This window comes from Pseudoliparis swirei, chromosome 23, assembly GCF_029220125.1.
Source record: "Pseudoliparis swirei isolate HS2019 ecotype Mariana Trench chromosome 23, NWPU_hadal_v1, whole genome shotgun sequence".
NCBI lineage: Eukaryota > Metazoa > Chordata > Actinopteri > Perciformes > Liparidae > Pseudoliparis > Pseudoliparis swirei.
The window spans coordinates 19,679,569-19,685,568 of NC_079410.1; positions in this window are offsets into that span (position 1 = coordinate 19,679,569).

A 6,000-nucleotide genomic window follows, 5' to 3' on the forward strand; every position below is an offset into this window, starting at 1 on the left:
TAAGTCTAAACCACGGGCCGCCTCCTACTTATTATGCGCACCAATCACAAATGCTCTTAAAGACTTTATATGCATAACTTATCTTTTGGAATTCCAGTCTGTCAGGAATCGAGTGAGCGGAGGCCCTTCCTACAGACCCGTGTACACGTATTTAGCTTGTGTGATACTCTGTTGAATAAACCTGATTGAAGTTCAACTAAAATCCTCTTGCAGTTCGGCTGGTCTTTCCTGCACGCGTCGTCGTGGATTGATTAAATCGCGACAATGACCAAGAAATAACTCAACACACCACCAGCTCTATACTATAAAAAAAGTAAAAGGTTAACTTTAAACTAAACACATCCTGGTTCGGTTGAGCACGTCTGCTGGAAGTTGGCTCCTCCATACTCTGCTCTAGTGGACGATCTGGAGGGGTGTCTACTTCCTGCCTTGCATTCTGCACTGCTCTGGACCTTCTTGACCTTTTCTGAGCTTTCCTCCAATACTTCCTGCAGTGCCCCTGTTCCCTTGGTCCTAATTCTCCTATATTTCTGACTTTTTTGTTTTGGACCCTGTTCTTCCACCTTTGTCTCTCCTTCTCTAGATTGTCCCTTCTGTTGTCTGGATCACTGTCTATTCTCTGTCTTCTTTTTCTTTGATACTCCCTATTTCTTTTTCTTTGCTCCTCCATGACAGTTTGCATCGAGCCATGTCTGCCTACAGTACAGATAAAAGCAATAAATATAAATTAACATTTGTGTTGATCATTTATTTTTGCTAGTCAGTCAGTTTTGTATAAGTATTATGCCAATATTAAATCATAAACACAATCTGTGTTTATTATGCATCAAATAATGAGGTTTTTGGAACATTTATCAACTCCGTCAGCTTGAACGTCAACAGACAGCCATTCTGACGGAGTTGACGCCTGACGGAGTTGATGAAATTAAACGTTTTTATTGTCTGAATCGTTTCCCGTACACTGGAGCCATTTAGATTTTTCCCAGTTGCTAGCTGCCTACATAAACTCACCAAAAACACCTCCATTTATTTCACAAGTCTTATTTAAAATAATCATTCTTGGATGACAAAGTTCACATACAAAACCTGTGACGACAGTTATATCAACTTTGTTTGCAAAAAATATTAGTGCTGTGAAAAATAACGCGTTAACTCAGTTAATTAAATTACAGGATTAATTAGTTTGTTTTTTTAACGCATTTAACGCATGCGCAGAATGAGCTTCCAATCCATCTGTTGTTGGTCGTCTCTCCAGCAGCATGTCATTCTGTCTCTACGTGTCGCGTTAACACGACTCCTATCTCAGTCTCGCGCGCCGCAGAGCTCGGATGCCGGCGTGTGAGCGCACATCGGGACGAAAAAAAGTCACTTGCAAAACATTGGTGTAGTTAAGTCTTGCATGTTGAGCTTTTAAAGTCTATTTCAATTAATTTATATGCATTTTTAAGCCAAGCTTTGCATTTCAGTGGAGGACATGTATTGTCCCTTATCTCAAGAATCAGTGAAATATGATAACAGCAACAACTCTGCACAGACACATTACTTTGATTAATCTATAGCAGGAACTGTGTTGCATTAAACAATGCAACGATTAAGTGACAAGTTGATTCTTGCTGTGTACACACACACACACATACTGTATATATATATATATATATTAGTGTTGTGAAAAATAACGCGTTAATGCGTTATGATTAAATTACAGGATTAATTAGTTGGTTTTTTTAACGCATTTAACGCATGCGCAGAATGACCTTCCAATATACCTATTTAATCTGAACTATTTCCCGCTCTAATGCAGACGGTCTGTTCATCGGTAATGATCCTTCCGCAGGTTCACCTCCAGAAACCTTGTTACGACTTTTACTTCCTCTAGATCAGGGGTGCTCAATACGTCGATCGCGACCTACTAGTCGATCGCGGCGTAGTATGGCGATCGCATGACATTTTAAAAAATTGGCCCGCCCCCCTGTAATTTTCTCTAGAGCATGTCTTAGTTCTTTTATTAAACTAAACGTCTGTTGTTGATCGTCTCTACACAGCAGCATGTCATTCTGTCTCTACGTGTCGCGTTAACACTTCTCGGCTGTCCGTCTCGCGTGCCGCAGAGCTGTGTGCGCGCGCATCGGGATGGAGCAAAAAAAAAGTCACTCCCCCCGGAACCCAAAGACTTTGGTTGCCCGGACGCTGCCCGGCGGGTCATGGGAATAACGCCGCCGGATCGCTAGTTGGCGTCGTTTATGGTCGGAACTACGACGGTATCTGTTCGTCTTCGAACCTCCGACTTTCGTTCTTGATTAATGAAAACATTCTTGACCAATGCTTTCGCTTTCGTCCGTCTTGCGCTGGTCCAAGATTTTCACCTCTAGCGGCACAATCCGAATGTCCCCGGCCGTCCCTTTCATCACGGCCCCAGTTCATGAAGAAAACCCACACAGTTAGTTTGCCTCAGCAGCTGACTAAAGGAAGACTAGAGGGCCTTTAGATTGTATCATGGTGGAGTTAATGGTTGACAAAAAAGAGAAACATTTTCTGTTTAAACATTCTGTTTAGGATGAAGATATATCAGAATCAGAATCAGAATCAGAATCAGTTTTATTGGCCAAGTAAGTTTGCACAAACAAGGAATTTGACTAGGTAAAGTGTCTCTCAGTGCTTACACAAAATATACATTACAACACAATACAATACAGAACAAACAAAAGAAAACAGTGCAGTACAGAACAAACAGTGCAAAACAGTGCTATATTAATGTTCCATATGGAAGAGAACTGATAAATAACTGCTGAGTTGCAGCACCATTGTTTGTTTGTTTTATGAATAAAAAAAGAATGTATAAATGTATATAACCGTCTTTTGTCATAAATCTTTATGTTCTCACAAAAATATACCGAGAATATCGGTAATATGTGATTAATCATGATTAATCCACAGAAACCTGTGATTAATTTGATTACAATTTGTAATCGTTTCACAGCCCTAATATATATATATATATATATATATATATATATATCAGGGACGTGCGTTCAGGGGAGGCAGGTGAGGCACATAATAATGATAACATCAAATTTATATGAGTATTTATCCACCGATCTTTATGTATGACTAATTTCGAACATTTTATAGTCAAAATCGCTGAATTTGCCTATTTCCTGTTCAAACACGAGAGTTGAGGCGACGAGTCGAGCCTCACCTCTGATTGCGCAATCCATCACAAGCTGGGTTGAGACATGCAATTGGCCTGTGCGGGTTGCCGTATCTCTGCATGTCGCCAATATAATGTTTGCAGATATGTTTATTTGCCCTGATAATCCACAGTCTGGCTAAGGTCTTTAACCATTACAGTTTAATGTTTGTAAGTGACATATTTAGTTTTGCTGATGGGAAATAAAACCTCAGTGAAAAGGCGCAGGGTGAGGTGATAATACTCTGCCGCCCTGCAGGGGGCGCTAGTGAGCCAACGGGTACTTGTTGCTGCTTCTTCTACGCAGAGGCGCCAGGCGAGTCAAGTCCGTTTGTTTTTGTATTTTGCTGCGCCAGACTGCCAACATAGAAGAGGATTATATATCTAAGCTTAAACATGTCTCAAAACTGGACTTTCAGTCAAAAGTGGACGTGATTAACACAGGTAGACCAACGCCGGAGCTAAAAGGTTTGCTTCAAACTTTTGTTTACCTTTACGTATCTGTAATATGTAGGCTACCGTGTGCGCGTGTGTTGTGTGGAGAATGCTGATGAAACATGAAATAACCAGTAGCCAATTGAATAAGCCCCTTTTGGGCTTATATATTTGTAAATCTGACACTAAAGGAGTCAGTGCCTCACCAACCATGAACCTCACAGCACGTCACTGTAACCAAATGATGGGGTGCAATGTTTATTTTTAGTACTAACCCCTTTTAAACAAATACTAGCATTATGATGTTAATTTCAAGTTCATTTCTTGATGACACAATAACTAAATAAAAATGTATTTCCCCTTGGGGATGAATAACGTATATATCTGTCTATCTAAAACACACCCTTTCTTAAATAATACATATATATATATATATGTTTATATAAATGTATATGATTTAATAGACTCAGTGATAATAAGAACAAGAGGAATTGCTTTGCAGTACATGATGTTCAAACCATGGGAACCGTTGACCATCTTTTCTCTCAACACCATATCAAGAGTTCAGGAGTGAAGCCATGACACCATCAGGTGTCAAGCTGAACAGGAAACCAGTCTGTGCTTATCACGTCCTCCTACTCGTTTCAATCAATGGCTGTCAGATTGAGAAACATCGCGGATTCAGATTAAAACTAGAACTGCCTGATGAAGATGAGGAAGATGATGACGTCTTCTCAAATTCAGTCAACTGATGGGCATCCCCACTCCCACACACACAGCCAGCTCTCTGAGATGTGTGTCATGAGGTAAGGGGGTGTGAGAACTCCAAAGTGACATGGTACCCACTGTCTGCAAAATCAATGGTGCTGGTATCAAGAGAGAGAGACTCCATGACTCAATTCCTTCTGGTCACATGACATCTTTTGCTTCTGTCCATCCTGGAGAGGGATCCTCCTCTTTTGCTCTCCTGAAGGTTTCTTCCCTTTTTTTCCCCCGTGAAAGTTTTTTTTCTATTTCTTGGGAGTTTTTCCTGCTTCGATGCGAGGTCAAAGGTCAGGGATGTCGTATGTGTACAGATTGTGAAGTCCTCTGAGGCAAATTTGTGATATTGGGCGATACAAAATAAACTGAATTAAATGTATAAGCGTGCTAACATGAGCACAAATGCACTCCTCACCAAGAATCCATATCCATAAACTGCAAGCCATTTTATTCACCGCGGGAGTTTTCCTCTTTTATTCTTGTCGGTGTCTACATACCACCTCAAGCCTGCGTTAGCGAGGCGCTACGGCACCTCGCTGACCAGATAACCAGCACGGAGCGAAAACACCCAGACTCTCTTCTGATTATCCTTGGGGATTTCAACCAAGCAAAACTCAGCCGCGAACTTCCGAAATACAGGCAGCACATTAAGTGTCCCACCAGGGACAAAAACACACTCGACCACTGCTACACAATACTGAAGAACGGATACCGCTCTGTTTCCCGTGCAGCTTTGGGACTCTCCGATCACTGCCTGGTTCATCTCCTCCCAAGCTACAGGCAGAAACTTAAATCTGCAAAGCCTGTGGTGAAAACTGTGAAGAAATGGACCAACGAGTCGAAGCTGGAGCTACAGGCCTGCTTTGACTGCACTGACTGGAGTGCCTTTGAGGCTGCATCTACATCACTTGACGAACTCACTGAAACTGTGACGTCATATCAGTTTTTGTGAAGACATGTGTGTACCCACCAAAACGTACTGCATCTTTAATAACAATAAACCGTGGTTCACAGCAGGGCTCAGGCGGCTTCGTCAAGCCAAAGAGGAGGCCTTCATGAGTGGGGACAGGATCCTGTACAACCAGGCCAGAAACACATTGACTAAGGAGATCAGAGTAGCAAAGAGAAGCTACTCTGAAAAGCTGAAAAACAGGTTTTCAGCTAACGACCCTGCGTCAGTGTGGAGAGGCCTGCGGGACATCACCAACTATAGGAAACCCTCCCCCCACTCCATGGAGAGCCCTCAACTGGCTGACTATCTGAATGTGTTTTACTGCAGGTTTGATCACCCCACACTCACACCCCTCACCCGCTCCAACTCAGACCTCACACAGTCATCTGCATCCCCTGTTATCACCTCCCCCCTCCCCCCTGACCCCCACCGGCACTGACGGTCTGTAAAGAGGATGTGTGCCGGCTCTTTCAGAGACAGAAGACGAGGAAGGCAGCACGCCCAGACGGTGTGTCACCCTCCTGTCTGAAAGCCTGCGCTGATCAGCTGGCCCCCATCTTCACACGGATCTTCAACAGATCTCTGGAGCTGTGTGAAGTCCCCTCCTGCTTCAAACGCTCCACCATCATCCCAGTTCCCAAAACATCCTCCATCACTGGACTGA